Genomic DNA, 25,127 nt, shown 5'->3' on the forward strand with positions numbered 1-25,127 from the left:
GTCTGCCCTTCTAAAGAAGGAGATTTGCGATGAATGATGATGATTAAGTGAGTGAGGATACGTTCTATTTATGAGGGTAACAAGTCTCACTTCACTAATTTTACAAGCAAAGCCTTAAAAGAAGTTTACTTGAGTGTTCAACTAGGTCAAAGATCACAAGCCGACCTTGAGATAGCTCTAAAACATAATAAGATACCAAAACAACTCACGAGTGTGTGAAAAAGTGATCTCCACCATGACGCCATCCTCCAAAATGGTCAATAATGCATAAAGCAAGTGAAGCAATGGTTTAAAAGTGCTCCTCACTCAAAGAAAACCTCAAAGTGCAAGTGTACATCTCCAAAAGGCACCTCCTCCACCATGACGCCATCCAAAACAGAACTGTGTCACCCTTCCAAGGCATGTAGGGCTAACTTGGAACCATGTAGGGCAAGCATTTGTTAGTTTCTGTAGCACTGGATGTGTTCTAGCCAGTGTTGATAATATCGCCGAGATATCGGCGATATTCGGAAATATCGCGATATTTTCGGCGAGCTGATATATCGCCGACAAAATATCGCGATATTTTCGGCTTTTGAAAATATCGCGCGATTTCCGAAATATCGCCGATATTTCGGAAAATATCGCGCGACAATCGAAAATATCGCTCGGTGATTGTAAAATTTTTTTGTATGGCCTATAAAAATTCGATTTTGGTTTTTTTCATATCATTTTCATTTCTGATTGCTAGAGAAGGAAGGGGAGAGCTATGTGGTTGCTGCCAAGGAGGGTTTGAGCGTTCTAAGCCCTAGTATTGATATGCTATTCATGGTAATGTTAAATTCTTAAAGTAAAAGTGACATTCTCCTTAATCTTCATTTTCATCCTTTTACTTAAATTTTTAACATTACCATGAAATGACTCAGGATGTTTGAGAGTGGTTCCGATGTCATTGGATTTCATATGGAGAAAGTAGAGTTTTAGATTTCATTCAAAATCCAGCAGACTTATCAGTTTTTTAGGATTTCAGGATTGGGAGATTGTAATGTTTCCAGGTGACACCACCTGCCCGGGCTACCCCTACCACCAGTAGAGGACGTGGTCTACCTCCTATAGCTCCTACTTCTAGTTCTTCAGCTTCTAGAGCATAGCAAACTCCACTGCCAACTCCACCAGCACCAGCATCTACATCTAGAGGGAAAGGGAAAGCTGTGGCATTTTCTCGCAAGAGGGGCAGAGGAAATCAATAGGATTAGACTTTAGTTATTTTCTTATGTGCTTGTAAGTTGTACATGAACAATGAACATTGAATATTCAAGAATCAAGACCAAGCATATCACATTCTAATTTCTAAATAGTAAATTTTGATTCTATTTATTTTTTTAAAGTGAACTATGAACTTTGAGAAGTAATTATATTTTAATTTGATTAGATAAGCTGCAACTTGCAATTTAATATGGATAAAAAACTATATTTTGGTATATATATATATATATATATATATATATATACCAAAATATAGTTTTTTATCCATATATATATATATATATAAAACGTGTCCCCCGTGTCTTGTTTCCAGGTCGTTGTGTTTAGTATTGAATACTCGTATTTACGTGTCCTCCGTGTCTCGTGTCCTCGTGTCATGTGACTTAGCTTAGACAATATTGATGTATTGTCTCCATGGAGGGTGGAGTCTGAGGAGCCCCTCTTGGAGGAGTCACCTTCATGGTTAGAGCCAGTGGCAGATGATCCATTAGAGCAGGGGCAACAAGAGGAGGACTCGGAGTCAGAGGAGCAACAACACTCAGAGGAGGAGGAGGAGGAGGACACTGCGGGAGCATCAGCATCAACACCATCTGCTATAGATATAGGAGAGCACAGCCCCATACCTAGCACTCATTATTTGACATTAGGTGCAGAGGCAGGGTCAGGGCCTCCTACTACTAGGGGTAGGCCTGGCAAACAACCCATCATGTTTTCCCGTAAAAGTGGGAGAGGGCAGTGATTTCAGATAGATAGCTGCTAGTTTTATTTGTTGTGCTACATATAACTCATGATGATGAGATACTTTTATATATGTGATGTTATTTTGTATTGGTTCTCCACATTTGAGTCCTTGAATGGACAATTATCAGGGATCAGCAGGATTTGTTATCGCCTTTGATGTATCATTTCTATTTGACATCATATATATCAATGTTTTCTTCATATTTATGTGCCAATGTGTTTATTTCATGTTGTTATTGCTTTATATGTTTAAAAATCTGAAAAAAAATGAATATATTATGCATTTTTTATGCTTGCCGATATTTGCCGATATTTTGCTGATATTTTCGCCGATATTGCCGATAAGATATTTTCTGGACCCTCGCCGATATTTTCCCGATACCGATATTATCAACACTGGTTCTAGCCACAAAATTTGGTGGAGAGACTAGAATACAAGAGATCTCCAAAACCTAGAAATTGTTTCTAGAAATTCCACGTAGAAATGATTTAATTAGATTATTAACAAATTTTTAAATGTTTCCTAAGTCTAAACTTAGGACAACCGGTTAATTAATCAAAATTCATTTAAGTCAATGTGAGAATTCTCTAGAAACTCACACGGATCGATCCAGAAATGATCTGAGCCATCGATTAAGATTTAATCTTGGTCGTTGGAGTCCCAACAAAAAGATATAAGAAGGGATTGATGTGGTGATGGAGAATACACCAAAATCACTTGGAGAATCTGATTTTCTAGAGTAGCAGTAGTCAATTGCCAGAGAGTTCGAGCATCAATGAGAAAGAAGAGACAGTGAGGGGCAGGGACAGTGGGGCTGGAGGAAGATTTCCAGATCCAATGAGTGCATTTGAAGAGATGTAGAAGAGCCACATTGAGGCTGATGCACGAACTGCACAGTAGCCTCTAAAGGTAGTTCTATTTGCAGATTCGGGATTCGGGAAGTCGTTTCAGTATTTCGGTGGCAAAAGAATTTTGCAGAGGCTTGGAGAAGCATTTCTAGAGTCAGTGGAAAACAGAAGAAGCAAATCATATTGAGATCCAGGTTGTATGAATTAGAGCCTACGCAGAGCCCATGTAGAGGGCGACGCAGGGCAATTTGTAGAGGGGGTTTCAGAGGTCAGTCTTCAGATTTGCCTGTGGGGTGAGGACAAATCCTCACTAGATTTTTGCCAGTATTTTCTCTGCAGGATAGCCAGATTACAACATCCAAATTATTGTACTCATAATTTCTCACTTTTACTTTATAATAAAACTCTTATCTGTAGCACCGCTTTTCCCAAGTTGGGTTTTTTCGGGGACAATTGTCCAAAAATAACGGTGTCATTTTTATTGTGTGTGCTAGTATTTCCTCAGTTTCCAACGCTATTTTTCTGCAGTTTTATTTGTGAAGGTCGCGGTGTGATTTATTCAATATTTGTCGTAGGAAATAAAATGTTAAAATTAAATTAACAACTAGGCGAATAATTTCCAGTTACTGCAATAGGATTTCAGTCTTGAAATTTTCACATGGTATCAGAGCGTTAGTGATCAACCGGGAAGCTTAGAAGCAGAGGAAAGAATTTCGTTGCTCAGATGGAGCAGCAAGTCGAAATTCTTCGAAGTAGCGCAGTGCTCAGGTAGGCAGGTCGAATTGTTGGGGCAAAAAATTCAATTTTCAGTTCAAAGGTTGCAGAAAAGTCAAATTGCCCGGGATTGTGATTCCAACAGTCAAAGGGAGCAGTTGCAACTTAGATTTTCGCTGACCAGATTCCTTGGTTGGATGCAAAGGGTTTTGCAATAGCAGAATTAGCGTTGGGTGGAAGAGAAAACTACACACAGAGGGAAAACTTTACTCAGGGGATCTCGAGCTTTAGAGATCTAATTTTTCCAGTTGCAGATTGGCAGTAATTGTGAGCAAATCTTCTCACTCTAGAAGGGAGTGCAGGTAGCAGACTCAACAGCTGATCAATGGGAAAGAGGGAGATTTTCGAGTTTATTTTCTATGGTTTTGAGTTTCCAGATTTTGCAGCTCCACAGGGATGACTGTACGAAATTTCCAAAGGAGGTCGTACGAGTTAGCCAATATGCAGATCTAGGCAGCAATTCGACTTCCAGTTGTCGGAAACAAGTGTCAGAGGAAGTGCGAGTTGTCTAGAGCAAGTTGCAAAGAAAGGAAGGGTTCCAACCAAGGACTAGGCTTGAAAGGAGATAGTGGGGCACCAGATCCAAGAGGAGTATAAGACTCCAGTGTGCCAGATGGGTGGTCCAGCGTAGTTGCAACAAGGAGATCCATTATATCAGGTCCAAATTGTTGCAGCAGTACCATCACCTTTGCTATAGGAGCCCACATTATCATAGTAGTAGGTTCAGTGTCAGCAGACGCAGCCAGTCATTCAGATGATGGTTGCAAATCTAGTTGCAGTCAGTACACGTGAAACAGTTGCAAAGCGAGATGCAGTGACACAGACAGTGTGAGTTTCCCAATTGCAATATGCAGGTGCAGTTCCAACCAAAATATTCCTTGTGCAGAGCTATGTAGTCTAGTTTCCAGTGCAGGAGGACCGTGCAAGTTGACATAACGAAGCAGAGAGATTTCCCATTGGGAGATCGTGACTCAAAGGGAGTCTAGTTTCAAAGGGAGCAGCCCTATGGAAGCTAGTACTTCGGCGTCTGGGGAGATCATACTCATTATTGCAGTGGTTAGCAGCAGTATGAGTAGATCAGAGTTTGTTATGTTCGCAGATATACCTCCAGGAGTGAGGTGGGCTAACTTGGAGTTGTAGCCCCAGAGAGCTATAGAGATCGAGCAAGGTCCTTGAGTAGTCCACCTCATGGATCATTACCTAGCTATGGGGGCCCATAATATTTAATTTAGTAGCAGGATGGATCAGTGTCAGTTGATGCAGTTAGTATTGTTGACCACTGGAATGGCACCTGAAGATTTCTCAAACACTATATGCCCAAGGATGTACCAAATGTTGCTTGTACCATCAGAGATCATCATATAACCAGATTTTTTCAACTCTACTTCTTCTCATCTTTTCTTGTTGTACTCAAATTCCACAAGCCCTATGAGCACAATGTAAAATTGATACCAGTATGAGGAGTCGAGTCATGTAACAGGCCTGGGTGGCCTGGGATCTTGTCATAAAGTGAGTTTACTCTGGAAGTTTTTTTTCACTTGGTTAATTATCATTTTCCTCCAAGAATTTAATAGTTAACTGAATTTTTTCCTCCAAGCATAACCCTAGAGTTGGAGTACAGCTTAAAAGCAAGGCCTAGTGTCTAGAGTCATTGTATATTACCATATTAGATCACTTGTAAAATTTCGTGGAATTTGATTAGGTCTGGAGGTCATTTTTTAATTATTAAAATTTCCCGCATGGCAGAAATTGGAAGAAAATTTGTATATGAAATATAATAAATGATGTCTAGAGAAGTTGTATGGGGTATGAGTAATAAAAATTACACCTCTCGCCCTCAACTTTCTACTATAACACACTTTGAGGGGTTAAAAATGTGTTCTACACCCTCAAAACCCACTTTTCCTAAGTTTAGTAGGAAATCTAGCAATAAATTAAACCAGAAAAAAAAAAATGGAGAGAAATAAATTGCTCCATGTAACAAAATGACATGGAAATGACTTGGAAATTATCTCAAGTCAAAGGAGTGAGTCAAAAGACAAGTTGGAGGATGATTTGGCACCTTGCATCATAAATACATGGCCCACTCAAGGAAATTGAATTTCTTGACATAAATGTAGCAACTTTTGACTGGGAAATTCGAATTTGTTGTTGATTTGGAATAGCATCAGATGTGCTCTAGCCATGAAAATTGGTGGAGAGGCTAAAGCACATGAGATCTCCAAGAACCAAAACCGGTTTGGGCAGATTCTAAACGGTTTGGGAGATATTAAAATAATTAATATTTTTAATGGAGTTCCTAAGTCTAAACTTGGGAAAAATAAAATATTAATGGGTATTAATATAAAACTGGGTTAAAATGTTCCAAAACTCATGGATCAAGCCAAATCTAAACTTAGCCATTGATTAGAGATTTAATCTCGGTCGTTGATGGACCAACAAGAAAAGTATAAAAGAAGGCTTGAGGGTCAGTTGGAGAACACACCAAGAATGATCAAGAATTTGATTTTCTGGGGCAGGGTTTGCTAAGGAAATCGAGTGAGTGATCTGAGTTGCCGCTAAGGGGCAATGAATACATAGCAGAGAGGCAGAGTTGGTACCAAAGAGGCAGCACAAAGTCCAACGAGGTTGACGTAGAGGCAGTTGGAGGCTACGCAGAGGCAGTTAGAGGCTATGCAGAGCCAGAGAGGCCAGCGTGTGAGATGCAGAGGGTCTAGGGGCTGACGCAGAGGCTCCAGAAGCTTACGCAAAGGCTAGCAGAGCTGACATGGGGCCTAGAGGCAGCGCTGGAGAATTTTGTGGGACAGACTGGAGCTTGTGAGCTAGATAGGGTGACGCAATCCCTATCAGAGTGACGTAGAGTAGCAGAAGCTGCAAGTGTTGCTGTGGGATCGTTCATCCGATGATTAATCAGCCGGAATATCTGTCTCCAAGGAGAGGTACTACTGCCGAGGGCATTCTCTGTTGGATGATCCATTTGTAGCACCCTAGTTGTATTCTAAAAACTGCATAATAATAAAACCATCTAAATAGTTGCACTGGTTTTCCCGCATTGGGTTTTTCCGGGGACATTCGTCCAAAAATAACGGTGTCACTTGTATGCTTGTTTACTTTCAGTTGATGATCTGTAGATGTTGATACTGTACTTGTATTTATTTTCAGTATTTAAATAGTAAATAACTTGTTAAGTAATTGAACAAGTAGGAACCAATAAATCAGATAGTACAGGAAGAATTTCTAACGGGATATTTGTGGAGTTAATACACATTTGGGAAGATTTGGGTTATATTTCACAGAGATTTTTATGGGAAATTATTTTCACATTGTTTCTCACCTATATAAACTTGTCATTTCATCATGGATTTAGATTTTGCTTGAGGGAGAATATTTGACAAAGATTTTTATGGGAAATTATCCCCACATTGTTTCTCATCATGGAATTCAATTTTGCTTTAGGGATTCTTGATGCCACTTGGGAAATTCGAATTTGCATGAAGGTGCTTTGGGATTGTCACCCATTTGCTTGGGAATTGTCACCATTTGACTTGGGATTGGCTCCCAAGCTTTTCTATAATAAGAGCTTTGTGTTCTCACTTATGTATCCATTGTTTACTAGCTATTGTGCTTGCGGAAACGTTGCAACTTTGTATAATTTTCAAGAATATAAATAAGAAGACTTTGGGGGTCCTTCATGGGTGTTCTTCTTTTGGAGCATGGTGCATTGTGAGCTATTGGTATAATCTTTTATATGTTGATTTGGGGTAGCATCGGATGTGCTCTAGCCACGAAAATTAGTGGAGGGGCTAAAACACATGAGATCTCCAATACCCAAAAATGGTTTGGTCAGAATCTAACTAGTTTGGAAGATATTAAAATAATTAATATTTTTTATGGTGACCCTAAATATAAACTTACGGAAAATAAAATATTAATGTGAATTAATATAAAACTAAGTTAGGATGGTCCAAAACTCATGGATCAAGCCAGATCTAATCTTAGCCGTTTATTAGGGACTTAATCTTGGCCGTTGATATGTCAACGAGAAAAGTATAACAGAAAGCTTGAGGGTCACTTGGAGAACACACCGAGTTGATCAAAAATTCGATTTTCTGGGGCAGGGCTTGCTAAGGAAATCGAAGGAGTATTCAGAGTTGCAGCTAAGGGGCAGTGAATAGAGAAGCAGAGAGGCAGAGAGAGTACCAGGAGCATCAGCGCAAACATCAGAAGAGACGCAGGCAGAGCTAGCTACAGGTCATGCATAGCCAGTCAGGGCCCACGCAGAGGCAGCCAGGAGTTGTGCAGTGCCAGAGAGAGTCGGCGTGGGTGACACAGAGGCTCTAGAGGCTAACGCTGTGCGAGTTGGGGCGACTCTGAGCCAGAGAGGCTGACGCAGTCCCTAGAGGCAGAGGCTAGAGATTTCGCGGGGCAGATTGGAGCTGAGAGTTGTGGGATTGTTCATCCGGGGTTTTCGTTGGAATATCTGTCTACGATTGAGAGGTACTACTATCGAGATCATTCCCTGTGGGGTGAGTCGGTTTGGCACCCAGATTGTATTCTGAAACTACTTAATAATAAAACCCTCAGATAGTTGCACCTGTTTTCCCGCATTGGGTTTCTCCGAGGACATTAGTCCAAAAACAACAATGTCACTTGTGTGCTTGTTTTTCCTTCAGTTGAAGATCTGTAATGTGTTGAGCATGAACTTGTATTTATTTTCAGTATTTACATGGTAAATAACTTGTTCGTTAAACAGAACAAGTAGGCAAAAATAAATCAGAAAGTACATGAAGGATTTCTAACTGTTAGACTTAGAAATTCCAACATGGTATAGGAGCATGGTTACAAATCACAGGAGAACTGAGGGCATTAGCCTAGTAGAGCAGCAGCAGCAGAAACAACTGTCCCGAGTGACAGAAGATGTTCCTAGCAGAGAAGCAGCAAGGAAGGGGTGACGCAATGCCTGCATCATCAAGTTTGAGCCGAGAGGAGGATCAACGTTGTGGCAGAAGAGAGCAGACCTGACCTACGCAGTGCCCGGTCATCTTTCTCAGTCAGGAAGGATTGACCCCCGTGGCCAGGAGGTGTGGATTTTGCTGGTGCCGGGATTGCGTAGAGCCTAGAAGCTCTAACCTTCAGTTTGCTGAGGCACAGGAGGTTGTGGGTAAGTTGTGGTGTAAGTTGCAGAGTGAAGTTGGTGGGGTACTGTAGTCAGAACAGTACCTAACAGGGCAAGACCAAGGAGGAGGGAGTTGTTGCTAAGGATTTCTAGCCAAGAAATCTGAATCAGTGGTGCAGCTGCACTAACGATCGGAGTGGGGGCATCTCGACATTGGTAGAGGGGTTTCCAAGAGGGAAATCGAGGCTCAGAGGGAGTCACACCGAGAACTTCCAGGAGGGAAGTAGAGGAGTAGTGAAATGGCAGTGAATGGGGTAAGAGACCAGGACAGACTAGACAGAACCTCAAACTTCGTAGTCTGCAAGGCCAGAATCTTGTCTGTTCTAGACAGAAATCGTCTCAAGCACTTTGCCTTCAAGACGATAGCGATCCCAGTTGACTCAATTGAGAACGATAAGTACGAGGAGGCAATGGCAAGGGCCAAGAGCATCATCCTTGACGAGGTCAAGGACCATGTAGTACCACATATTGCCGAAAAGGACACGGCAAATGTGATGTGGGAGGCCCTGACAAAATTGTATCAACATACTTCCGTGCAGAGGAAGATGCTCCTAGAAAATCAATTGCGGTCATACCAGATGCAGAAGGGAGAACAGATCGACACCTTCCTCAGTCGATTAAAGGAGATCCAGGATCAATTGACTTCCATAGGGGCCATGTCGGATCAAGAATTGATAGTGAGGACAGCCCTGAATGCAGTCTCAAAAGACTGGGAGGTGTTTGTCCAGAGCGTACTGGGCAGGTCGACCCTTCCAAATTAGGAGGAACTGTGGGCGACTCTTCGTCAAGAAGAAATCAGAAGGCTAAGCAAGGCGGGAAGCAGCGGCAAGGGGGTCAGAATCAAGGAGGAGGAAGAGGAGGATGTTGATCTAGCATCTGAGGGAAAGCAAGGGAAACGGAGAAGGACCTCTCTAAGGTCAAATGCTTCCACTATGGGGAACTGGGTCACTATGCGAACCCGTGTCCAAGGAAAAAGAGCAAGGGAGAGACTTCCGAGACCAAAGTTGCGCCAACAAGGGCGAAGAAAGAAGTGGAGACAGATGATGACTGTGCCACGAGTGCTCATGCACCTTGTGAGAGGAAGTGGGGAGACATCGAGTTGTAGTCAGACGAACTACAGGTGATAAGAGGCAGGATCCTCGAGGTACCCAACCTCTTGGATTATACCTTGCTACAGGAGCCTCGAAGAGGAGTATCAGGACTGACGAATGTCAAAGTTGGGAGATCAATTACTTACTTCTCAGTAACTAAGTTGCAGTGCAGCAATTAGTAGTGGTAGTGCTATGGGCAGCATGATGAGAGGGGTGGCAGCACAGATGCAACAGTGGCAGTGGCAAGGCCATGGGTAGCAGCACAGATGCAGAGGGAGCTGCCGTATAGATGCAGCAGTGGCAGTGGCAGGACCATGGGTAGTAGTACATGATGCAGCAGTGTAGATGATGGGCAGCATGCCTAGCATCAGCACGTGGACCAATGCCGGATGATCAGAGTGATGCTTAATAAGGAGTATTACTAGAGCACAATCCTCACTAAAAGGGAGTGTTGATTTCGGGTAACATTGGATGTGCTCTAGCCACGAAAATTGGTGAAGAGGCTAAAGCACATGAGATCTCCAATACCTAGAAATGGTTTGGGCAGAATCTAACCAGTTTGGAAGATATTAAAATAATTAATATTTTTAATGGAGTCCCTAAGTCTAAACTTAAGGAAAATAAAATATTAATGTGAATTAATATAAAACTGAGTTAGAATGGTCTAAAAGTCATGGATCAAGTCAGATCTAATCTTAGTCATTGATTAGGGACTTAATCTCGGCCATTGAATTGTCAACAAGAAAAGTATAAGAAGAGGCTTGAGGGTCACTTGGAGAACACACCGAGTTGATCAAGAATTGGATTTTCTGGGGCAGGGCTTGCTGAGGAAATCGAAGGAGTAATCAGAGTTGCAACTGAGTGTAATATCCTTTATCAAAGATATCTCTCAACACAAGCAAACTCCAACCAAAGAAATAACAGTAATGCAACATACAGTAATGTATACATGGAATATAAGCAGATACTCAAGAAATGCAGAGAGAAATGCTAAGCCATTTTATTATACTGAGTAGTGGAAAGAGTACAAGAGGTGATCAGACAGGTAGCACCTCGACTTGCACAAGGCTAGTGAAGAAATACACTCAGAATGGTAAGGAAATGGCCTCTCTCTGAACTGCGTCCAAACTGCCAGAGAACTATTGTGCTGCTGCTACTGCTGGAACCAAATGAGGATTTGGGGTTGTTCCCCTCCTCAGAAAATGTTGAAACTCTGGAATTAGCCTCTGCTCAATAAACCCAAAAAAGCCCAGAAAAATTTTCTAAAATAGCTGACCCCCGAAAATCACCCCCTTCGAGATCTACGCAATCCCTCAAGGCTCTACGCTGCTCCTGAAGAGAATCCTCCAAAAGTCTATCCGAAACTCTACCAAAATCCTCCAATATGCAAGGGCTTATCCCTTGCTCAATCTCCAAGCTCAAATCCTCCACAAAATCCCAATCCAGAACTTCTACCCAAAGTAACTGCGTCCTCCCCTCTCAAGACTGCGTAGTCATCAGAATGCTCAGCTCCTCCTCAACTCGATAAATCGCTCCTCCTGCAAAATACTGCTGAAACTACCTTGCCCGAGCAAGCACTCGAAGTCCCCAGGGGCTAAGGGTGAAATCTCTGAATGGAGACACTCGATGCACTAAACAGTGTTGTAGACAGGTTAAACAGCGAGCATGCTCTAAGTCGAAGTGACTAGCTCAAATGCAACATAATCCCCTCATCAAAATGAGGAGGCTCCTCTCTCCTTTATAACGTTGGCCTTTCTCAAAACCCTAAGGCCACCTCCTCCAACGTAGCTTCTCTCTTACCACGTGTTCCTTCTCATCTGCGCAGTCCCTCCAAGTGTCTACGTGGGCCCCTTCTCTACGTGGTCCTTGGGCCCCCTTGGCTCCCCTTTTAAGTTACAACGTTGTGCTACTAGGGAGTGACTTTATTCATAAAGTGAGTTATGTCCCCCTTTCCTCACTTTTTTTATTTATTAATAACTATAGAAGGCAAAATTGAGCAAAATCGAATATTCCAATTAGCCAGACTAATTAGGAATATTACACTGAAGGGCAATGAATACAGAAGCAGAGAGGCAGAGAGAGTACCAAGAGCATTAGCGCAGAAGCCGGGAGAGAGGGACGCAAAGCCAGCTAGAGGTCACACAGAGCCAGTCAGGGCCCACGCAGAGGCAGCCAGGAGCTGCACAGTGCCAGAGAGAGCCAGTGTGGGTGACGCAGAGGCTCTAGAGGCTGACGCAGTGCATCCAGAGGCTCACGCAGGTTGAGTTGGGGTGACACTGGGCCAGAGAGGCTGACGCAGTCCCTACAGGCAGACGTTGGAGATTTCGTGGGGAAAATTGGATCTGAGAGTTGTGGGATTGTTCATCCAGGGTTTTAGCCGGAATATCTCTCTGACTGAGAGGTACTACTGTAGAGATCATTCTCTGTTGGGTGAGCCGGTTTGGCACCCAAATTGTATTCTGAAACTGCTCAATAATAAAACCCTCAGATAGCTGCACTGGTTTTCCCGCATTGGGTTTTTCCGGAGACATTAGTCCAAAAACAACAGTGTCACTTGTGTGCTTGTTTTTCCTTCAATTGATGATCTGTAATGTGTTGAGCTTGTACTTGTATTTGTTTTCAGTATTTACATCGTAAATAACATGTTAATTAAATAGAACAAGTAGGAAAAAATAAATCAAAAAGTACATGAAGGATTTCTAAGAGTTAGACTTAGAAATTCCAACAATATATACTTTGAGTTATTTCATTTTCCATATATTCTTGTAAACTTGCTAGTGCAAAGTTATCTTGTGTTAGCATTTGATTTGAATATAAGCTCTAGATATTGGAAGTTCTAGTTTATTTTCAAATAAATTTTTAGAAGTTTCAATTCATTGTTTGTTTATCTAAATCTATATGGACTAATGTGTGACTTGAGTATTGAAGAAGAATTCTTTTTATTTAATCAAGCGTGACGAGAAGTCTAAGGGAGACCAACCCACTTTTGAAGCACCTTCAAGGGAACTCTCATTTGTTATTTGGATTTCCATAGTTTATCTTACGAAAAAAGTGTCTTGCAGGGATTCGTTTAGACATAGTTTGTATGCATGCAATCAATTTAAAAAATTTAAATCTTTTAAATAGTGCTTCATTGATTCATATTAGCTATTTGAGAGTTTTTCCAAGCTAAACCAAGTGATGGGGTTCAATCTCATCACTTGATTTAGTTTCTTGTATATTATTTGTATTTTATTTAGTTGTTTTCATATTCTCTCTACACTAATTTGTTTCTTGATCTTGTAGCCCGTAAGTAGAGTGTTGGTGATAAAAGCATCAAGGAAGGATCACGCAAACTCTAACAATTTCTTGTAGGACCTCTCAAACCCTTTCAAAGTCGAATTTTTGAGGAGACCGTGGGCATGTGAGGAGGATTAGCCCCTTGTCTTGTGCAACATTTCATTCACCTTTGGAGGCCAAGCCTTGGGGCATCAAGAAACACTTAACATCTTCAATCTTGAGAGTTTTTTCATTGCACTTACTTCATTTTCTGAATTTGACTTTCAAGGAGATCTAGAGCTTGAGAAGTCTTATACATTGTGAAGATTTATCTTGAAGTTTTACTTGAGACCTCTTGGAAGGTTCCTCATCTTGTAACATCTAATAAAAGTTTAGTTTTTCTTGTGTGAGTTTGGGTTTTCACCAAAGGCATCATTTTCTTCTTTTTCAAAAGGAGAAACATGTGGGTGGTTTGATCTTCCACTTGTTTTCTTAATTTTCATCTTGCATACCTTAAAATTAACACAACCTCACTTTCACAATCCAATTTTTTGAATTTGTTTTCGCTACTTATTTCCATTTTATGGTTTGCCACTTCAAGTTTTGTTTTAAAGTACAATTTTGAATTTTACTTTTGGAGCAATTTATTTATTTTATTCAAGACATCTCATTTCAAGTAGCAAAGTAGATTTAGTGAGTTTAACAATTTGCTTCATGTTAGCCTCACAATAGGCTCATTGTAGCAAAGTAGATTTAGTGAGTTTAACAATTTGCTTCAATCTTGAGAGTTTTCTCATTGTACTTACTTCATTTTCTAAATTTGACTTTCAAGAAGGAGATCTAGAGCTTGAGAAGTCTTATACATTGTAAAGATTCTTTTTGACGTTTTACTTGAGACCTCTTGGAAGGTTCCTCATCTTGTAACATCTAATAAAAGTTTAGTTTTTCTTGTGGGAGCTTGGGTTTTCATCCAAGGCATCATTTTCTCATTTTTTCAAAATGAGGAACATGTGGGTGGTTTGATTTTGCACTTGTTTTCTTAATTTTCATCTTGCATGCCTTAAAATTAACACAACCTCACTTTCACAATCTAATTTTCTGAATTTGCTTTTGCTACTTATTTCCATTTTATGCTTTGTCACTTCAAGTTTTGCTTTAAAGTACAATTTTGAATTTTACTTTTGGAGCAATTTATTTTATTTTATGCAAAGCATCTCATTTCAAGTAGCAAAGTTGATTTAGTTAGTTTAACATTTTGCTTCATGTTGGCCTCACAATAGGCTCATTGTTTACATGTTCATTTATTTTAAGTTATTTGCTCATTTTGCAAGCATATAAATTTCAAGCTTCATTGCTTTAGTTGGTTATTGGTTTATCATTTGTCAAAGCAATTACTTTCAACTTACAATCTTATATGTTTATGAAGCTTATGTATCTTGCATTACTTTGAGCAACTATCCAAGTTATCTTGTTGAGCATATTTACTTGAAGCATTTCCAATTTTTACAAAGCACTTGTAATCTTACTTGCATAGCATATTAGGCATTTTAATTTAGTTGCATTTTTTAATTAATTTACCTCCTCCAAGCATAAGCTTGGTGGAAAACATTTCTTAGGAACCCCTTTTTTTCATCAACTTGAAGGACATAGACTCTCTTATGTGGTTAACACGATGACCTTGCAGTCGTCAAAGCCACAGTCTCTGCAACACCGGAAGCAGATGTGTTGGGTAATCCAAGGAATGTAATGTTAATATAGTTGTTGTTGTCCTTCTCTTGGACCCCTTCCATAGCTTACATAAGAGACTTGTTTCAAAACAGTTAGAAGAAAGGTCACATCTAGACTAGGCGTTTAGATTAAAAGTAACCAAGATAATTGCATCAAACTTTAGTTTATGTGCATTTCATGCTAATACATTTTTACTATTTTACTTGAAAATTATCCATTTACTTGTTAGGTTTTGAATTGAATACTTCATTTAACCAAGTATCATCTCATTTATTTATTTTTGCAAGTAAAGTTCTAATGTGTTCCCTTTTCAAGGCATTTCCATATTGCTTCCTTGCATGCTTTGAATCTATCCATGATCATATATTTTAAAAATATTTCTTGAAAGCATATTTTATATCTTGCATTGGTATCATATCTTGCTAACATCTTTTGTTTGATTGACAGGATTGCTAGTGTTTCAATATGAAGCACATTCATTTTATTTTGAGCAAGTATTATTTATTCTTAAAGCATTATTTGAGGGCACTAGTTTTATATATGCTTATCATTATATCATGTGTTGATGGTTATTGAAGTTCATTTTATTTCATATTGCTCACATTATATTTGCTTATAATCTTAAAAATAATCCATTTCACTCTAACATCTTCTACAAACCTTCTAATATAGGTTTCCTTTAGGGACCACCTGTTAAATTGGCAACTAGGGCAAAACTCCATGTGGGTCAGCTTATTTATGGCAGCTGATAATTTTATTGGATCCCTCTCGTCGAGAGGTGTAGGATTGATCCAAAGATCATTCGATTCCGATAAGTATTTATGGAGATATGAATTTATTTTGTTTATGTAATTATTATCAAGCCGACCAGCTCTTATGTAGGCTCTAGAAGCCCAAACGTCGTGTCTATTCATCATCTACACATTAGTATAAATAGAAGAGGATTTGAAGTCATTTGGCAGCTCACTCTCTCGTGATCTCTCTTCATCCTGTTTTAGGTTTTGATGGAGAAGAGATCTAAAAGGAGTGCCCTAATATCTACGTTGCCCTAACGAAGATGAAATGCTGGACATCTAGACGCAGTCACAGAGGATCCTTATACGATGTATAAAGGTGATCGTAATAAGCCCTAGCTGCAATGATAAAAGGAGGCACAACCGCAGTTGAAATGGAGCCATCCTATACGCAGTCTTGGGAGACATCTAACCGCAGCCCTAGAGAGGAAACCTAGCTGCTATCATAATAAAGCCGTAGCTGCAGATTATGAAGCCATAGCTGCAATCATTAAGGAGACCTAGCCGTAGTCTTGAAGGAAGATCTAGCCGCAGGTGAAGAGGAGACTCAAACACAAGTCCTAGCAGCCTTGAAGAGATATCTAGCCACAGTCAAGAAGGCCCTAATCCACAGCAAGAGAAGGAGCCTTAAGACAAGGAGAAGGGTCTCTGTTTTAGGGCCGCAGGTTAGGGCAACTTCAGCGAAGAAGAGAAGGACGTTAGGGTCATTCTCATGACTGTTTTGAAGTGCAAATGAACCAACATCAAGGCCACATTACAGGAGTCTACTTCTGGGTTGTTTGTAAGGGCATTTGTGGCAAGGTTTATCTCTGTCTTGAGCAGCGGATTGCACAGAAAACATTGCGGATGGACTGAGCCCTTTTAGTGAGCTGTTGGGTGAGTACAGGGGCTGGTTCTAGCCTTATATTCCAGCGTTTGACAACAGCTAGGAAGGGAGACAATACCGCAGTCTATTATGCCTGATCAAGAGGCTGTGTTGAATCTGATGGGTGTGAATAGGGTGCTGTAGCAGACGGAGTTTGTGCCCCAACCAGTGTAGTGATGAGGTTGTTCATGAGGACAGTTTAAGGTGACCTATCTAATAAGCAGTGACAACTAGAGCAGCAGCATGATGATTAAGAGCAGCAAGTTATGTACAGCGTACAACTCAGCAGTAAAGCAGCATGGTGCAGCTCAGGAACATGGTATGATGTTGCAATATGATGAGGTGCAGCACATGGACAAGATACAACAGAATGATAGGTGAAGGAGTCACCTTGAGAATCAGTTGAAGCAGAATGTCTTCAACTGATCTCATCGCTATACGAAATGATCTATGCTAGATCTAGATAAGTCAAATTGTTGACTTCTGTTGTAATTGTACTCTCTCTCTCTCTCTCTCTTTCTCTGCTGAACTTTGAAGATAAAAGAAGATTGATCAAAGGGTTTCCCCACACATTGTGGGGTTTGTCCCTGGCTCGCGCCATATCTTGTGTCCTCTTGTCTTGGCTTGTCTTTTGCATTTTATATTTATGTTCTATCTGCAGTTTATCATAATGCTGATGTGATTGCTAACTGTGAAAATTTAAATAAATTGCTCTAGCATAGAACATACCTAATCTTAACACCACCCCCCTTAGCTAACCTAGGAGAGAGCTTAAACGGAGAGAATTGGGAATAGGTGACAACCCCATCTCTTTAATTTGCCACCAACCGCACCTTGTCGGGTTAAGGGCTTTTTTCACTAACTATTAGGTGTGCGCGGCAAGTGGCAACAACAAGTACCAGAGTGACAGTTGCAGACAAGTAGCAGTCAGATGTTGAAGAGCGCAGTGAAGTGTTGACAGCAGAGCAGGGGGCTCATTGAAGAGTTAGCAACAGCGCAGATTCTTCAGTCACAATGCAGAAGCTAGTTGCAGTCAAGACTCAGGATACAGATGCATCATATTGAACACAGATGATTCATTGTTTTGGATGCTTCTCAGTTGCAGTTGCAGCGTCAATAGATGAGAGGGAGTTGCAGTGCAGATGCAGTGTTGGTAGCAGTATAGCAGTGTCAACAGCAGCACAGATGTAGCATTAGAGTTGCGCAGTGATTGGTGGGTAGTATGGCCAGACATCAGCAGTGTGACAGGAGGTAATACAAAGACAGGGTGTTGTGATAGGATGTGCAGCACTAGAGAGAAGACAATCCTCGCTCTGAGGGAGTGTTAGTTTTTGTAGCATCAGATGTGTTCTAGCCACGAAATTTCGTGGAAAGGCTAGAATACATGAGATCTCCAAAACCCATAATCATTTCTAGAAATTCCACTTAGAAATGACTTAATTAGATTACTAACCAATTTTTTAATGTTTCCTAAGTCTAAACTTAGGAAAACTAGTTAATTAATCAGAATTAATAAAATCAAGGTGAGAATTCTCTAGAAACTCACATGGATCGATCCAGAAATGATCTGGTCCATTGATTATGATTTAATCCTAGTTGTTGGAGTCCCAATAGGAAGATATAAGAAGGGATCGATGTGGCGATAGAGAATACACCAGAATCACTTGGACAATTCGATTTTCCAGAGTAGCAGCAGAGACAGTGAGGAAACAGAGACAGTGAGGGGCAGGGCCAGTGGGGCTATAGGAATATTTCCAAATCCAATGAGTGCATTTGCAGAGAGGAAAAAAAGACACAGTGAGGTTGATGCAGGGACTGCGCAGCATCCTCTAAAGGCAGTTAGATTTGCAGGTTCAGGAAGTCGTTTCAGAATTCTATTGGTAGAAGAATTTTGCAGAGGTTGAGAGAAGCATTTCCAGAGTCAGTGGCAAATAGAAGAAGCAGCTTAGATTGAGATCCAGGTTGTACGAATTAGAGCCCACACAGAGGGTGACACAGGGCAATTCGTAGAGGGTTTCAAAGGTCAATCTTCAGAGTCGGATTTGTCTATGGCGTGAAGAAAAATCCTCACTAGATATTTGCCACTATTTTCTCTGTGGAATAGCCAGATTTCAGCATCCAAATTATTGTACTCAAAATTTTTCACTACTGCTTAATAATAAAACCCTCATTTGCTACACCAGTTTTCCCAAGTTGGGTTTTTTTGGGGACAATTGTCCAAAAATAACAGTGCCATTTTTATTATGTGTGTGCTAGTATTTTCTCACTTTCCAGTGCTATTTTTCCACAGTTTTATTTGTGAAGGTTGCAATGTGATTTATTAAGTATTTGTCGTAGCAAATAAACTGTTAAAATTAAATTAACAATTAGTAGAATAATTTCTAGTTGCTATAATAAAATTTTAGTCTTGAAATTTTGACAGCATTGGCATCAAGGAAAGAAGTGCTAGCCCTCTCAAGTCATCTTAGTGACAACCATCCTCACATGGGCTCAAGAATAGGCATTGTCCATCAAACAGGGTCAAGGTCAGCCTGGGGGAGTCTTGGATCCATCGAAGCACATAATCAAATGGTCCAATGCCTAAGCATTCAACCTTATTGTTTCAGCATCTGGAGGCACATCCAAAGGTGTAGAAGCATGTTGAAGCTACTCAAGGCCCAATTCTCATATCTAGAGGGGAAATTTTGTGGCCACAAGGTCATATCTGCTCTTTGAACGGGACAAAGTACCCCCTGGAAGGTGTTGGAGAGGGGTCAAGCTATCCTTTGTTAAAAAATGTGTAACTAGGTTCGGTCTTTATAAGTATGAAATGTATTCTTGTAAATTATAAAATGAAAAATAATAATTATTGGAGCATGGGTTTCATACTCAAGTTCTTTTATTTTATAGGTCAAGCACCCATTGAGTGCTTCTAGGGTTTATCCTAGGTCCAAGAGTCATTGTCATATATTGAAGACCCCATTGGGCACATTGTATCTTGTAAAGAAAAATTAAAGTGTCAAAATGCTCTCCAAGGTCGAGTCGGCCTAGAAGCTGTCAAGTCGGACTAAGTGAAGAGCCACGTCTACCCCTTGAAGAGGCCTATATAAAGAGAGGAACTCATCCTCCAAAAGACTCACTCACTCATCTCTTATTCTATGTGAAGAAGAGGTCGAAGGAGAGGACGAAGAAGAGGTCGAAGGAAGTCAAAGTGTTTGGGATAGTTCTCTCTCCCACGTACAAGAGAAGCTAGGTTTTTGCGCAAGGGTCATCTCTGGTTCGATCTTGGAAGAAGAGAAGAAAGAAGTCAAGCAAAGGTCACTTAGGGTATCTCTCTAGCCCTAAGTCTTAAGGAACAGCAAGCGAAGGGAAGAGGAAGGCTTTAAGAAGAAGATCGAAGTTCTCTAGTGTGGCAGCGGCAGGTGTCGGGGAGACAAAATTTCGGATTTGCAGTAGGAGGTCAAAGTTCTGGCAGCAGGAGGTCAAGTTAGTGGTTGATATTGATCTTGGAGTGTATTTGTCTAAGTCACAAGATCTTGGTATTCGTCAATTAAAGGATCTATAAGAAGAGAAAAGATTTAAGGGTTTTCCCCTCAAGAGGAAGGGTTTTGACCCTGGCTTGGCCCTCTGGCAGCATCGATGGGATGGAACATCCACCAAATGGATGTCAAGACTGCTTTTCCGAATGGCACAATAGATGAAGAAGTCCATATAGAGAAACCCTTGGATTCGAAGTTAAATATAGGAAAGAATATGTTTGAAGATTGAAGAAATCATCACATGGCCTCAAGCAAGCATCAAGGGCATGGTATGCTAGAATGAATGCATACCTACAAAGAATAGGCTTAACAGAAAGTTTTGATGATCTGAACCTTTATATCAAGGTTATAGATGGAGAAACTCTAATCATTCTTCTATATGTAGATGATCTTCTCTTGACAGGTGTAGAAGGTTGAATTGAAGAATGTACGAAGCAACTAGCAGCAGAATTTGACATGAAGGATCTTGGGTTGATGCATTACTATTTGGGACTAGAAGTCTAGCAAGGACCTGATGAAGTTTATTTGGGTCAAGGAAAGTACGTGATCAAGATGCTGAATAATGGACTACAAACCTATGACCACTCCGATGATCACAAACTTGAAGACACTAAGGAGTTCTGAATCAAGCCCTGTAGATCCTTCCAAGTATAGACAACTTATTGGCTCACTGATGTACTTGGTGAATACTCGACCAGACATATTCTTTGCAGTAAATGTTCTCAGTCAATTCCAAGTGGTGTCAAAGCATGATCATTGGATAGCAGCAAAACATATTGTTAAGAATTGGCAACTAGGGCCAAACTCCACATGGGTCATCTTATTTATGGTAGCTTATATTTTTCTTGGATTCCTCTCTCCGAGAGGTTTAGGATTGATCTAAAGATCATCTAATTCTGACATGTACAATGAAGATATGAATTTATTTATATTATGGACAACTTGTCAAGGTCAGCCAGCAAGCAAAACAGGGATTCAAACCCCCAACTCATCCTCAACGTTGCATATAAAAGGAGACCTCAAGTCATTTTCACCTTCATGGGAGGAGATGTGGGCCGCTCTTCAATAGGAGGAGTTAATGAGGGACCTAGTGAAGGTCAACCTCAGTGGCAACAGTTGGAGTTGGACAAAGACAAAGGAGGAGGAGGAGAAAGCGGCTCTGGCATCGAAGGGACAGCAGAAGCCGAAGCGAAAGGACATTTCGAAGGTGAAATGTTTCAGTTGTGGCGAGTTGGGCCACTATGCATCCTAGTGTCCTTTGAAGAAAAAGGACAAGGATGAGAAACATGATCCTAAGGCTGCTTCAACAAAGATTGACGAGGATGAGTTTGCCATGAGTGCCCACGCATCTCCAAAAAGGAGATGGGGCAATATTGAGTTGTAGTTGGGAGGACTACATGTGGGCAGGACCCTTGACAAGCCCACCTCTTGGATCAATTCCTAGCTACGGGAGCCCAAGATTCAGCAGTAGCGAGACGGACTTAGTGTCAAATGATGCAGTGGAGTGTTTGGAGGACAGATGCAATAGTTGGGGACCAGAAACTAATTAGCGCAGAGCAAGGTTGGCAGTCGTGCAGTTGGCACAGTGTAGGAGTCAGCGACAGAGCAGAAGATTCAGAGGGACAGAATCAGCAGCAGTCAGATTCCAACATTCATTGTATTATGTTGAACACAGTTAAGTTCGGCTAATTTTGGATGTTTTTCAGTTGCTTCTCTCAGCAACTGAGTTGCAATACGAATGCAGTGTTAGCAGTGGTAATGCTAGCAGCATAGCAGATGCAGCGGTTGAGAGGGAGCTTTAGTACAGATGCAGCAGTGGCAGTGGCAGTGTTATTGGAAGCGATACAGTAGCAACAGCAGCGCAGTGTTGGTGGCAGCAACAGTGCAAAAAGGAAGTGCTTCAGAAGCAGAGCAGCATGCAGTTGGACATTGTTGCTAGAGCACCTTTCTCGCTAAGAGGGGGTGTTAGTTTTTGGTACCATCGGAAGTGCTCTAGCCTTGAAAATTGGTGGAGAGGCTAAGGCACATGAGTTCTAAAGTACCCAGAAACTGTTTGGTGAAATTCAACCTGGATTGTATTTTATTAAAATAATTAATATTTTTAATGGAGTTCCTAAGTCTAAACTTAGGGAAATTAAAATATTAATGGGTATTAATCAAAATATGGGTGAGAATGATCTAGAAGGCGGATCAAGACATGTTTTAATCTTATTCGTTGATTAGAGACTTAAACTCAGTCATTGAAGACTCAACAGGAAAAGTATAAAATGGAGGCTTCGAGTTCATTTGGAAACACACACAGTGACGAAGAATTGATCTAGAGTTCGATTTCTAGGGCTATGAAGCTGAGAAATTCAAACTAAGTGATCATTCAGCAACAGAGGGGCAGTGAGAATCTGGAAGGTGGACTTTCCGAAGAATATTGACAGAGAGGCGGAGAGAGCTTGCAAAAAGGCAGCACAATTGCTGGGAGAGTTGACAATGGGCCAGTCTGGGCCCACACAGCCTTAACGTAGAGCCAGAAGGCCTGCACAAAGCAGAAAAGCTACCTGGCACGCAAAATCCAGAACTGTCGAGAACAGCCGTAACTACTGGGAACTGCCAGAACAGCCGAGAATCTGAGATAGCTGACGCAGAGGGCAAAAGAGGTGACGCAGAGCCTAAAAGGCTGACGCAGAGCTAGTGCAAAATCAGTGGGTGTTTTCCAGTCTTGTGCCGGATCAGCGGGAATTCTGTCGGGTGAAGTGAGGTAAAATTCACTGAGATTTTCCGCCAGTATTTTCTCTGTAAAGGATTACTAGATGAGCATCTTAGATTTGTATTCAGATATTTCCCCTGCATAATAATAAACCCTCAAAACCGCTACACGGGTTTTCCCACATTGGGTTTTTCCGGGGACTATTATGTCCAAAAATAAGTGTCCTATGTATCTTGTTCTTTGCTCTGTTTTTTGTTTCATGAATCAAATATTTAATTAGTGTAGGCTGCAGAAGTAATTTGCTTCATTATTCAGAAGAATAACTTGGTTAATGTATATTAAAAATATAGTAGGTGAAGTAGATTCAGATTTTTTGCAATAGGGGTTCCTTCGAGTCTAGGAATTTTCACACCAAAATGGGTAACCCCATAGGAGAAAACTCTTTCTACTATTCTGGATAGCTAGCCAAACAACAACTCTACACATTTGCTTGATGACGATGATATGCCAACTCGTCCACCATCTACACCAGTCATTGCACCTCTCACAATCCAACGTTCTGCTTGACCGACGGTGGGTTTACACTCAACATGTACTTTAATCATTTGCAATTAGGTGCTTCTACTTAACGTTTTGGGCATTTAGTGAAGATAAAGGGGTGATCTGGATGATTGACCAATCTTGACTATAAATTTGTTCTCTCACCTTATCAAGGGGGTTAATTATTAGCCCTAGTCTAACGAGACCTCCCCTAAGGCCTTAGGGTTACAGGAGGTGCACTACTTGGGAGAGTTGGATTAACGTAGCATGTTCGTTGTACCTTTACCATACTTAACATTTTCCATCTCACATTATTAGCCCTTGAAACCATCTTCATTCTTCAGGTTTAACTTTCATTGGTTCATTGGTACAAAGAATCACAATTCCAAAACAACTTGTAGACAATCTCAACATGCGAAAACAAGAAGATCAATTAGAGACTCTAACCAACAAATAATATCATGAAAATATCAACCAATGATGGATCAAATCTTTTACCATGTGGCAATTTTGCAAAAAGCTTCAAAGATCCTACCATCTCATTTCCTCAACTCCAAGGCACTATTGAAATTGTACCAATAAAGTACAAAGCTTAGCAAATAAGAATGCACTTTGGAGAGCAATCAACATCGACAGCTATTTGTCATGCTTTGAGGACAAAGCATAGGGGGGCTTGTAATATACCTCACTCTATATTGCCTTTATTTAATAACAATAATACTAGAACATTAGTGTCATATTGACATAAGTCACTAACATAAATTATTATAGTTCAGTAATGGAATTAATCATTGTTGAGAAATCTAAAGGGCAGAGATTAGAGTGATTTCTCTTTCTTTGATAATTGCTTGTGATGTCTTTTGACAGATCTTACTTATTAGCTTTACTTGTTATTATTATGTTTGTGTATCATCAAACAACTACCAAAAACAAGAAGAACAAGAACACAGAATATAGGTTGCAAGCTAGGGCCAAAGCCTCTCCACTTGAGAGGAAAACCCACAAATCTCTTCTCTTCTTTATAGATTCTTCAATTGACGAATTCCAAGACCTTTAGACCAACACCAATACCCTCTAAGACCAAGTCCAACCTTTTCGGATGATGTGCTTTCATTGTCCAAGTCAAATTAAGTCAAATCTCTTCTAGTAGCACAACTTCGACCTCCAACTGCAAAATTTTGGCCTCCACTGCAGACCTGAAATTTTCAGCCCTCCTATAGTTTTTGTTGCCACACGTGTGAGCTTCTTTTAGACTCTCAAAACTTCCTTAGACCTTCGTTTGGCTTTCTCTGACTTTAGGAGCTTGAGGATGGCTTCTTGTGACCTTCACTTGACCTTATTGCCTTCTCTTCTTCAAGATCAAACATGTAGAGTAAAACCCTAAATCTGTTGCAGAAGCCCTAGCCTTCCTTCGCACGTGTGGGAGAGAAATAGCCCAAAACCAAGTCTTCTTCTTCATCTTCCTTCGTCGTTGCCTTCTTCCTCTTCTTCCTTCGCTTGAATGAGTGAGAGATGAATGTGCTCCAAGGAGGTCGAGTTTCCTCCTTTATATAGGCTTCTCAAAGGTGGACGTGGCTCCTCAAATTAGGATGACTTGCCAGCTTCCAGACTAAATTGATCTTGGAGGGTATTTTGACATTTTTAAGGACAAAAAAAAAATTCTTTATAAATTACAATGTGCCCGAAGGGGTCTTCGGCTTATGACAATGACTCTTTTGACTTCTTGAACTAGGACAAACCCTAGAAGCACTCAATGGGTGCTTGACCTATAAAATAAAAGACCTTGAGCATGAAACCCATGCTCCAAAAATAATAATAATAATTTTCTTTCATTTTACAATTTACAAGAA

General features: G+C 40.7%; 1 protein-coding gene across 1 annotated transcript in view; it reads right to left on the reverse strand.

Moving 5' to 3' along the window:
- The window catches only part of LOC149226454 (uncharacterized), a 513,224-nt gene that overhangs the window by 348,228 nt on the left and 139,869 nt on the right, over nt 1-25,127 (reverse strand). The window lies entirely within an intron of this gene.

Source organism: Pinus tabuliformis, chromosome J (assembly GCF_031772625.1).
Source record: "Pinus tabuliformis cultivar Carrire ecotype Pingquan chromosome J, CPIR1, whole genome shotgun sequence".
NCBI lineage: Eukaryota > Viridiplantae > Streptophyta > Pinopsida > Pinales > Pinaceae > Pinus > Pinus tabuliformis.